The sequence below is a fragment of the Eurosta solidaginis genome, chromosome 2 (genome assembly GCF_040869045.1).
Source record: "Eurosta solidaginis isolate ZX-2024a chromosome 2, ASM4086904v1, whole genome shotgun sequence".
Taxonomy (NCBI): Eukaryota; Metazoa; Arthropoda; class Insecta; order Diptera; family Tephritidae; genus Eurosta; species Eurosta solidaginis.
Window position 1 is genome coordinate 296722517 of NC_090320.1, and position 13114 is coordinate 296735630.

The 13114-nt window shown below is 33.7% G+C and overlaps 1 protein-coding gene across 3 annotated transcripts in view; it reads right to left on the minus strand.

Annotated features, from left to right (window-relative positions):
* The window catches only part of LOC137241257 (uncharacterized), a 137989-nt gene that overhangs the window by 98871 nt on the left and 26004 nt on the right, over positions 1-13114 (minus strand). The window lies entirely within an intron of this gene.

Here is a 13114-nt window from a genome sequence, read left to right on the forward strand (position 1 = left end):
TAACACCACGGTTGCCACTTTGGATACATTTGGACCAAATTTGGTCCGCTCTAACCCGTTTGGTCCGCTGGTCCTTTTTTTTCAATTTTGGTCCTTTTTGGCGAGCCTTCACGATTTTGGTACTTTGATTTGAATTTTTTTACTTCCATAATAATACGCAACACTGATAACAAATTTGCTTGCTTGAACACCCTGTGAATGGCAATCGATTTTCAGTAACTCTCACCAGCAGAGCCGATAGCTATTGGCCGATTTTACATAGAACGCTTTGTCGTGTAACATTGTGCGTATCTCGAAGAGGGTGGCGTTAGTGCAATACAATTAGCCAATTTAATGTCAAATCCCGAAATGAAAGCGCATATGCTGTTTCTCGCCTATATTCTTAAAATTATAAATACCTTAAATAAAGAGTTCCAATCGGAAAAGATTCGTCTGCCATTCCTATACAATCAAATTGATGCACACTTCAAACTTATCTTGAGCAACTTCATGCGTACATACAAAATATTAAGGGCGTTCAGAATTTTGTGTTTTTGGTGTTAGAAACATTGCTACAGCAAATGAAAGTTAAGGATCCTGAACGACTTTTTTTCGTTTTAAATTTTTTTTTTTTTCGTATATTTTGTTTTGTTTTGACAGTTGTTAATTAGCTATTCAAATTTGAAAAAACTTATTGCATTGAATTAAAAAATATTTTTGTTGGAAGTAAAGCCGAAGTAGTTCTTGAAAGCGATAACTTTACAGATTTACGACTTGTGGTACAAAAAAATTTTAAAATTTTTATATTGAACTTTTAAAGCAAATGCAAAAATGCTTTAATTTTTCTAGATATACACGTTTTATGTACAATTACTCTCGACACGTTATTAGCAGAAACCGAAACTTCTATAATACCGTTAATAAATAATTTTTCGTACTTGATATAGTGCGATCAAGATATCATTGTTACACACGCCTTCAAGACGTTTAAATTGTGATTCTAAGCCTGATATATACGTTTTAGCCTTTTGGGAAAAAGTAAGTTTTTATAGAAATGGTACGAACGAAAATTGTTTTGAAGAATTGCTTAGTTTTGTATAAGATTTACTTACTTACTGAGTCTGAGCAAAAATGTTTGAATTGTCTCTTATTAAAACCAAATTATGCAATAAATTTGGGGTTTATTTCAATCAACCACATAATGTTAGCCAAAAAACCTTGTACACAAAACCCAGTCCTCATTACGTTTGGTCGGTGAAAGACATAGGCTGGTCCTAGCAAAGTTACACAATGAACGATATAAGACTGTGTTTATTATACGTTTTCTTCGATGTAGCCCAGAATATATTATAAACATATATGCTTTAAGTTTTTAAATATATACACGCACCTACATCTATATATATTAAAAGAAGTGTACATTTTGATTGGCACTCCATAACTCGAGAACGGCTCGACAGATTGTCATGAAATTTTTAGAAAAGATACAGGAAGGAGAGATGATGGTTAATTGATTTTGAAAACCCAAATCGGTTTAGCCATTCTTGAGTTATGATTTTTTTTTTAGAAAAAATTCAAAATTAAAAAAAAAAATAACATGTTTTCCATCAAATCTTCTTGAATTGTGGAATAAATACAAAGATTTTATGGAAGAAGACTACTTGATTCGAATGCGTCATCACACAAGAAACACTGATTTGCTGATTTCATTGGAAATGTATAATGAGGCATTGATAACGATTGAAGATATGTGCCTTACGATTGCAAATAAATGATTAGGGCAATTAGGTTTGTCACCACCCAATCGTCCAATGCATAATTCATTTGATCGAGAATTGCAACGTGAACAACAGTATGATCCCAATGAATTGTAATAATTTGTGAATTTGAATGTTCCTAAATTAAATGACATTCAAAAACATGTCTATGATACCATCATCCAAGCGGTACAAAATGGATTCGGTGGATTATATTTTTTTTTGGATGCGCCTGGTGGTACGGGAAAAACATTTGTGATATCACTCATTTTGGCAGCCACTCGATCGCAACGAAAAATTGCATTGGCACTTGCTTCGTCGGGAATCGCTGCTACTCTATTGTATGGTGGACGAACAGTGCACTCTGCATTAAAATTGCCGTTGAATGTGCAGGTATGCTTATATTTATTGATTGATCACTTTAAAATTTAATCGATATTAATTAAAATGTAATTATTTTCAAATTAACAAGTGATTGAACATACCACGTGCAATATTTCAAGAAATTCTGCGATGGCAAAAGTTTTGCAACAAGCAGCAATTATTCTATTGGATGAATATACAATGATGCATAAAAAATCGCTGGAAGCATTACACCGTACAATGCAAGATCTACGTCAGAATCAAGAAATTTTTGGTGGTGCATTATTATTATTGTCAGGGGATTTTCGACAAATATTGCCTGTGGTTCCACGATCAAGACCGGCGGATGAGATCAACGCATGTTTAAAGTCTTCTCTTCTGTTGCGACATGTGCAAAAATTGATATTGAACATAAATATGCGTGTTCAATTCCACAATGACCAATCTGCAGATCGGTTCTCGAAGCAATTGTTAGATATTGGCAATGGAAAAGTTCGAGTCGATAAATCAAATGGATATATTACATTGCCGAACAATTTCTGTACCATTCACCAATCAACAGAAGAGTTGATTGAAAGTGTGTTTCCAAATATTGTTCAAAATTACAGGAATCACAATTGGTTGAGGGAACGCACAATACTGGCACCAAAAAATTTACACGTCAATGCAATCAATTATCAGATTCAAGAAAAACTGCCAGGTGCAGTGACATCATATAAGTCTGTTGATAGCGCAATGAATGCAGATGATGCAGTGAGTTATCCAATTGAATTTTTGAATTCATTGGAACCACCTGGCATGCCACCACATTATTTGAATTTAAAAGTTCGCTCATCAATTATTTTACTGCGGAATTTAAATGCACCAAAACTGTGCAATGGCACAAGATTAGTAGTAAAAAAATGTATGCCGAATTTAATTGAAGCGACAATATTGACCGGAACAGCAAAAATGAAATCGTACTCATACCACGTATTCTACTGATTCCAACAGACATGCCATTTGAATTTAAGCATTTGCAATTCCCAGTGCGTCTATCATTTGTCATGTCCATCAATAAGGCAGAAGAACAAACGCTTCAAATATGCGTATTAAATTTGGAGGAGCCGTGCTTTTCACATGGACAGCTATACGTGGCGTGCTCAAGAGTTGGAACTCCAAATTGTTTGTTTGTGCTCGCTTCCAATGGGCAAACTAAAAATATTGTATCTCCAAATGTTTTGGATTGACATTAATAATTTTGAAATACAATGCATTCATTTCATAAAAAAAATTTATAATCTTTCATTTCTTTTTTTGGTTGGTTGCTACGAAGTGCAACGGGGTCCGCTAGTATGTGTATAAGACTGAAAAGTATATTTTGGCCCTTTTTTCTTTTTTTGAAACATGGTCCTTTTTTTCGACGAATTTTAGTCCCGAATGAAAACAGGCTGTGGCAACCGTGGTTAACACTCTTGTATTCAAGTAGAGAAATATTTACTAGTGCATACCAACATACATATTTATCTTTTGGTACGAATAAATGTGGAAGTGTTAAGTAAATGAATTAAATATTATGGCAGGAGAGAAAACGAAAGTGTTGCGATAATATAAATAAATAATAAAAATGATTAACTAATAATAAATGAATTTGTTTAAGTTATGAATAAGGGAATTTGACTTTAATAACGGTTAAGTATTATAAATTAAGACAGTAGCTTGGAATAAGTGTCACAATAAAAATCAGTAATTTATATGATATGTAAAGAGGAATAGCATTGAAAATTAGAAAACAAATGCTTTTTGGTATTAAATTGAGCAATTAACATGGCTTGTCAGTGCAAGAAGGCGTAGTTTGCGCTTCAAAAATTAAACTTTTCCTTCAATATGTAACACATACATCCAAAATGTGTCATACCATGAACAAATACTATGGGTAAATTAGCAGATATCAATAAACAAAATTTATCCTTATACCATAGGTCTCAAAAATGTAAAGTGATTGCCCTCTCCCATATGAAAAGAAAGCAGAATTGCGCAGACCCCCTTGAAGAAAACGACTTGCCAACAAGCGCAAGTTTGAACTTCAGTTTTTACCAGAATCATTTCTTTAAATTACTATGGCCTTTGACAAGGCATTTCATTATTACATATCTCTATAATTGAAATGTGTACAAGATACCAGCTTTTATGACTGGATAACGTATTCAAAGAGCAGTTTTCCCCGAAAAAATTTTTCAGCCAATGCTCTAATTGATGGCTCTTACCAAAGACTGTGAAAATAGGTCTTTATAGTTCTGACATCCAGTTGCTGACTTATACAGATAGCTTAAAATGGTGTGGGTAATACGATCCATTCAATCCCATTTCTGTAGTTTTGTCATAAATATTACGCCAAACATTTCTCTACGACTAGCAAGAGTTGGTAGATTGATAAATTTTAACTGATTAGTATAAGGTGGAAGATTAAATGAAGAGTCCCACTGAAAATTCCTTAAGGCAAATAGTAAAAACTGTTATTGTATTGATTCGAGCGTATCAGTATGGACTTGAAAACGCGGATTCCAGACTACTGAGCCATCATTCAAGCCCATTTTTTCTGAACGAAGTGAACTTAAGTGTTCGCTGTCGCACTACGAGATACTATAAACCCCTTCTTTTAAAACAATGTAGAACGAATTTCGAAATTAACGAACCTTTCCGGTGTTTGTGCCAAGATTATAACTCTCACTGAAATATATTTGTTATGCCAGACTCCCTTTTTTCTATAAAAAGACTTTCCTTATCTCTCTTTATCGTTAATGCTGTAATCGTTTGTTTCTATATTCTAATAATTTAAGCTTTACTCTCAGTTGATGATATTTCTTCTGTAGCTGAGCAGGTAGAGATCTACCCTTGACAAACAAATGTCCATCAATTACTCGGCCCAGAAAAAAATATAAATATGTAATAAAATTAATAAATAAATAAAATAATGAACAGGATTAGCCTGGTGTCATTGGGTCACTTGAGGGCATTGCGCTGGTACAACGTCCAATTCTTATTATTATTATCGTATGTAAGTCATAAGTCCCATTTTTCCAAGGAAAATGTGAATTGAGTCACTATATTAAAAAAAAAAAAAAATTTATTAATGGCCGTATTACCTTCATTGATATCTTTAAGTCAGAATCGTGGGATTTTATTATTTTAATATTAAAGCTAACTTGCGGAAGGCCAAAGTAATTTTTTTGCTCAGAGATAACCTGAAATGAGGGGTTAAAGGCGCTAATTTTTTACAAATTTTCTAAATTAAATCTGAGCTAAAAAAAAATAACTTACCATTCTGCAAGTAGGCCAAATTCGAGTGCTTTTAATGAATTACAACGGTTTAGCTTTTATCAATAAAATTTTACCGGAGCCTACTCTATTTCTATGTTTTTCTTCATGACAATTCGCAATTCCATTACTTTCTTTCATTCTTGGAATCTCTGCAATAGACCCGCATCTTCTGCTTCCTCTTGCAGTAATAAAGGTACCCCCAAAAGTTTAAGTTAATCAGTCCTATTCTGCATTTCGACTTGGATTGGAATTTTTTCGATTTGGCAATTTTGGTATTCTTTGTTCTAATCTTTTTCGATCCAACTTCGAATCGTTCGATTTTGTTTATTCTGTATTCCGATCGTAGTTCCGTTTTTCTAAGTTGCAAATTTGTTGGCGGAAAAATATTTTCTTTTTATTTTTTTATTAATTTATAACAGAATTTTTACAAAAATGTAAGTCAAACTTGTTAAGAAACGTAACAGGCTTGATGATGATTGTTTTTTTATATATTTTCAGGTTAAGAAAAACATGTCGAAGTCCAAGTCCTTGGACGTATTTGCCCCGCAAAAGTATCTAACACATACTTGAAAGCATCCTTATTAAGTCGAAAGTTTTTCTTGAACCTAAATAAGAAAATAAGTCAATAAACTTTACCACTTTTAAGTTCAATTTCTTACAATTCGGCACTCATATCAAATGGTTTACACGAATCTCGCAATATTTGCCTTTCCATCCTCACCTGGCCATTTTCGTATGCGTTGCTTTCCAACTCCACAAATAATGCCGCGGCTATTGATTCCATTATAATAGACAGCTATAAGTTGTGTCTGTTCGTTGGGTCCAGTCATATGCCAAAGCAAGCTGCCGGAGTAGAGGAAGATGAAGAGAAAACTTAAAAAATCCTTGCGGAAAGAATAAATAAATCTTCAAAAAGTATTTTAGGCCAGTACAATGAAATTAGCATCTATAAAATTCAGAAAATATCAACTATCCGGACATTGCAGGAATCCGTTTTAACAAAACTTGGCGGCCACGGCAGGGAATTGGCCAATAGAACGACAAAAACACACATAAAATTAAGAAAGCACTTCCTTCAAAAAAATATAACACTGCAGCAATATATTCTATTGATTTTTTTTTTTTGTACAAAGTGGCGTGGATAATAAAATATAAACGTTTTCAGTGTTTTTTATAAATATTCTATAATTTATTTTGTTCCAATGTTCACACATTCCGTGCAAACAGCTGATTTCGATATATCTTTTGCTCTTCCTTTTATCGTTACGATTCCGTCGTAATGCAGAATACCCAACTTCGGTTAAAGCGGAGCGTAGAACGGGAAATTAATCGAAATGCAGAATAGGGGTGAATATTTTCGATGATGATGGTACCATCCCGACTATGCCGGGACAAATTTCCTATGACCACGTTGAATCCTTAAGGCTTGTGGATTTAAGTTCCCATTACATTGATAGTTGAAGTTCCACACACCTCTTTCTATCTTGATGGCCTTTATTTTTTGTTGACTATTTAGCAAACATGGACTCTACTGATGGCTAGATCCCATTTACACTTGATTACCCTTTTGGTATCTTCACTCTATCTTGTACATTCAGTTTTCAGAAATTTCCTATATAAAATAATATCTAGGGTTACCTCACATACATAGCTTGGCAGTATTCCAGTTTGTTATGTTATACTTCTTAGTGAGCACGACTTGCCAGACGTGTTTATTCCAAAGATCCTGTTCAATCAAAGAACTAATTCTTTCTTCATTTGCCATATATTTTTATAAAATGTCAGTTGCATTCGGCGTAATTTTGATTGATCTCTCAATCAACCGCATAAACAGTTTATTGATGGCCAGCCTATACATTACAGGTGATAGCATCTACCGAATTTGCGGCATTTTCGGCAGACCTTTAATTTGACTCGACATCTCTCATGTACTCATAATGTACAGAGATAATTCAGGAGCGCCCAAATTAACATTTCAGCATATTTGGACGTCTTCAAAAATGGTTGAGATAATGATAATGCTCTTTTGATATATATCCATTAATTGAAACTTATATTATAGAGACAGATTATGGACCTGCTAGGGTCCCATTTGTAACTTTCATCTCATTAGCAGAAAAAGGGAGAAAACAGTGGCAACACTATAATCGCTAATTCAGATTTAAAAGAAATAGTCACCCTTAATATATTAATTAGATTCTTCAACTTTTCGGCCATTGCTGCTTGGTGGTTGCATCCTGGGTTCAAGTTCAGAGAAAAGTAACATCATTATTCGAAAAAGTTTTTTTAAGTACCTTTCGGCAGTGCCTTGCAAGCACTCCAAGTGAGTGAGCATAAAATAAATGGGTTCCTTCCCGTCAATTTGTGGGAAATAATAACAAATATAAATTGAATAAAATACAAATGTTGTGCCGTTTTAGTATGTACAATCCACTTAGATATTTGATGTTGATAGCACAGTAGCACAGAGGTTCGTGTCTCCGCTATTGAGCACAACTCGCTTTGTAGCGAGTGATTTAACTACTGCTGCGAGTCTTCAATAATTGCCACTAGTTGGCTCTAATTACAAACAAGCATATATACAAGTAAAGTTAGTATAAGCGTGTTAAAAAAGTTGGACGATAGAACCCTGTTTTGTAACTGCTTACCTTGTTCGAAGAATTGAACTAGTTGTCAATTAGATAAAAAAAAAATAAAATTATTGTCCTCCTCTGAATTTGAATCGTATTTGCATAAAGAAAGAATGACTCAAATCATTAGGCGTCAAAAGGTTCTAATTGAAAGAAAAAATAATAAATTATGGTCGTATCTAAAGGAAGTTTCAGATATCGAATACAATAAAAAGAATAGAATATATTATAATAAATTTTATTAAAATATACTTAAGGGAAAAAAAATTTAATCAAACTGCGAAAAATATGTCTTCAAAACATGAATAAGTATGTAACACTGAATATTTAAGCAAATTTGAAAGTGAAAATATGCAAATTTTTATCGTTTGCTTGACATGAAACAAACAGGCACTCCATAGTAAAACAAGTTTGTTGCTCAAGTCTTTTGTTGCTATGTTAAAGCTGCGAATTGGTTATGCCTTAAGGCCTGATATTCTTTATAAATGGCGCGCGAAGTACAGTTCCAGCTGTATATAGGCTTCAAATTGATTTGTAAATTTGAGCTGAATCATTTATGAAATTGAATATCCGGTTGTAGGAGTTGGTTGCCTTTTTAAGCAATTCAACTGACAAATATTATTTTATGTTTATTTACTTTATTGAGCATCCACAAATTCTTCTCCATTGATTTTTCATATTTTTGGTTAACTTTTACTTTTCTAATGTGAATTTTTATTATTATGAAATATAATGCAACCAAGATGTTAAGTCAAATATCTATTACTAATTTTTTTTTCTTTTTTTTGTAAACAATTACTTCTCAAATCCGCTTCTATTATATTCAATTAATTTTGCTCACTAAACGCATTCCTGTGCATTGAATACAAAATTGTGTAACAATTAAATTTTGCAAATTTATTCATAAGCAACCATAATGCTTACATCATCAATAGACACACCTCACTCCACCTAGTAACAAAAGCAAATATGCAAAAACAACTAAAAAATATAAATAATAAAAGCGTTGTCCACAATTTAAGCCGGCATTTGTCATAAATTTAGTATTCAAAAAAAAAAAAAAACATCATAATAATTAAGAAATACCGACGCATATCACGCACTCACATGCAAATCTGTAAAAATTATTGTCTCACGTATCCATATTATAAGTAGCACACACACATACATAGTGGAAAAAATCATTAATAAATATACATACTTAATAAAATTAGTTTAAGCAATATGTTAATAAGCCTGCGTAACACCAAAAAATATGTCGGTCAAATGTGTTTAATATTTTAGCACAAACAATTAAATAGTAAATGATTTGCTTGTGCTTTTGGTCGCTACGACCTTGCTTTGGATATGCGAACGTGCTGATGGTCGTATGAGCGTTTCTTTCCATAAACTTTCTATTTTAATTAGAAGAGTAGCGTGGTTTTAAAAGTTTCAAGGTTATATTTATCATTAACACAATTAATATTACCATTAATAACATAGTATTACAACGTTATTATTTAGTTGAACTCATTAAAAGAAATATAAAGAGCACTTATAGACATTTAATAATTATGAACTGTTTAATGGATTTTCACTTTCTTGCTTAAAAATTATATTTGCGTACGTGATTGACATATCTTACCATGCCGAACGGAAATGAGGACACCTGGCAGCTTTTTTTTTTTTTGCTAGTAAACTCATGCGGCTTGAAATAAGCACAAGCATTATAGCCTAGTTATACTCAGTTGAGCAGAGCTCACAGTCCGTGCGTCCACCGTCTGCCCGTTAACACGATAACTTGAGTAAATTTTGAGGTATCTTGATGAAATTTGGTATGAAGATTCCTGGGCACTCATCTTAGATCGCTATTAAAAATGAAAGATATCGGACTATAACCACGCCCACTTTTTCGATATCGAAAATTTCGAAAAACCGAAAAAGTGTGATAATTCATTACCAAGGACGGATAAGGCGATAAAACTTGGTAGGTGAGTTGAACTTATGACGCCGAATAGAAAATTAGTAAAATTTTGGACAATGGGCGTGGCACCGCCCACTTTTAAACGAAGGAAATTTAAAAGTTTTGCAAGCTGTAATTTGGCAGTTGTTAAAGATATCATGATGAAATTTGGCAGGAACGTTAGGAGAACGACCACGCCCACTTAAAAAAAAAAAATTTTACGTCAAAGTTTAACAAAAACTTTAATATCTTTACAGTATATAAGTAAATTATGTCAACATTCAACTACAGTAATGATATGGTGCAAATACAAAAATAAAAGAAATTTTCAAAATGGGCGTGACTGTGCCCTTTTTCATTTAATTTGCCTAGAATAATTTTAATGCCATAAGTCGAACAAAAATTTACCAATCCTTGTAAAATTTGGTAGGGACTTAGACTCTAAGACGATAACTGTTTTCTGTGAGAAATCGGTTGAAGCCACGCCCAGTTTTTATACACAGTCGACCGTCTGTGCTTCCGCTCGGCCGTTAACACGATAACTTGAGCAAAAATCGGTATTTACTAAACTCAGGTAACGTACTTATCTGAACTCACTTTGTATTGGTATAAACAATGGCCGAAATCCGACTATGACCACGCCCACTTTTTCGATATCGAAATTTACGAAAAATGAAAAAAATGCCTTAATCCTATACCAAATACGAAAAAAGGGATGAAACGTGGTAATTGGATTGGTAACTTTAGAAAAAACTTTGCAAAATGGGTGTGACACCTACCATATTAAGTAGAAGAAAATTAAAAAGTTCTGCAAGGCGAAATCAAAAGCCCTTGGAATCTTGGCAGGAATACGTGGTATTACATATATAAATATATTAGCGGTAACCGACAGATGATGTTCTGGGTCACCCTGTTCCACATTTTGGTCAATATCTCGAAAACGCCTTCACATATACAACTACCACCACTCTCTTTTAAAAGCCTCATTAATACCTTAAATTTGATACCCATATCCTACAAACAATTTTTAGAGTCGCCCCTGGTCCACCTTTATGGCGATATCTCGAAAATGCGTCCACCTATAGAACTAAGGCCCACTCCCTTTTAAAATGCTCATTAACACCTTTCATTTGATACCCATATCGTACAAACAAATTCTAGAGTCGCCCCTGGTCCACCTTTATAGCGATATCTTGAAAAGGCGTCCACCCATAGAACTAAGGCCCACTCCCTTTTAAAATACTCATTAACATTTTTCATTCGATACCCATATCGTACAAACAAATTCTAGAGTCAGCCCTGGTCTACGTTTATGGCGATATCCTGAAATGGCGTCCACCTATAGAATATGGTCCTCTCCCTTTTAAAATATTCTCTAATACCTTCCATTTGATACACATGTCATACAAACACATTCCAGCGTTACCCTGGTTTCATTTTCCTACAAGGTGATTTTCCTTTATTTTGTCTCCATAGCTCTCAGCTGAGTATGTAATGTTCGGTTACACACGAACTTAGCCTTCCTTATTTGATTTTCGCTAAATTGTTTACGCGTATCTCATTAACAGCCAAGCAGCGAGTTCCCTCTGAGCATTGATTTACCTGAACATTTAGATTGAGTTTCAAGGCGTTTTTACATTCCACCACTCTATTTTTATACCTGCATTGAAAATGTCTTAACCTAATTACATAGGTCTGTATATAGTACACAAGTAGTATTATCTAGACATGCATAATGAATGCTAGCCAAGGAAAAATGGAACAAAAATACTTAAAACTTTGCGCCAACAGTAACTATTTTTGTACATAGAGTTCAAAGAATGTCTCTTACCCTTGTGGCATATTTAAAAGAGCTTAAAGGCATACATAGCATATCTGCAAAAAACGGATAGGATATTTCACTACTGTACAAACTCAGAAGGAGCCATGGACAGAAAAATATTAACAACCAGCAGACCCGCAGATGTTGTTCTGCCCTAGCTTTGGTCTATCTGCATAGCTTTTAGGAAGTTTTTACCTCATACTCTCCCTCCCCTATCGCCAAGTTTTCTCTATCCTTTTATCCACTCTTCTCTCTGTCTTTTTCTATTTCTGCGTATCCCTCTCCGTCTTTTCTCTCCCTTCTTTTCTCTCTACCTCTCTCTCCTTCTCCCTCACCCGATCCATCTATACCTACCTCTCTATCTTCATCTAACTCAATCTCTTTCTCAGCTCCTTTCCTTTCTATTCCGTTCCTTTCCTCTCCTTTACTTCCCTTATTTCCTTTAATTTTTCCTTACAGAAAGTTCACTGAAAACCTTTAAAGTTATTTTGACAAATGTATGTACCCACGTGACGCATAATGTCCCACTCAAAGCAAGTTTGCTCGCCCAGTTCACAGCGAACAAACACACGCCCTACACTTTTGGTTGAACTGTTGCTTTTGTTTAAACAATTTTGCACATATAAGACAAGAGTCAAGTATTTTTCTGATACAGAACGAAATTTAGTGAAAACCCTCGTTAAAATAATTTCAGACAGAATTTATTTAATATAAGAAGAACTGCGGCGATTTTTTAATATACCCTGATTTCGAAATATAAAAACGTGTAAAAAACTAGTTCGGCAAAAGAATAAAGAAAAGAATCGGTAAGAAGAAAGGGATGAAAAGAGAAGGGAAAGAAAAAGCGGAGTGAGTACCCACTACTCATGAAGTTGAATGTATAAGCGTCGTCTGTATATTAATATTTTTAAGTTAACTAGAGCAAGTTAGCTTTACAAGAAACAAATATGAAGTATGAGTTTTTTGACAATGTCCTCTTATTTTTACAACCGATACCGACAATTTTTTATTATAGAATTATTATCGCCAAGTTATTATCTTTTGTTATCACTGTGTAATCGGCTTACTCTTTCTTCCGCATCGGCTTGTTGGCGATGGGCTACAGATGTATTATAGGGTTTTAATTAAAGTTTTATAGGTATTAGTTTCATAACAAATCGATGAGGTAATCTCTGGTAACTTCCCAATAAATTTTCTATATTAAATAGATAACTTTTCGATAATTTTTGGGTAACATATCTATAACTTTATGTAAATATCGATTAGTTTTCGATAAATAATTTATAAATGTCGCAAAGCATAACAGCTACTTTTCGAAAAT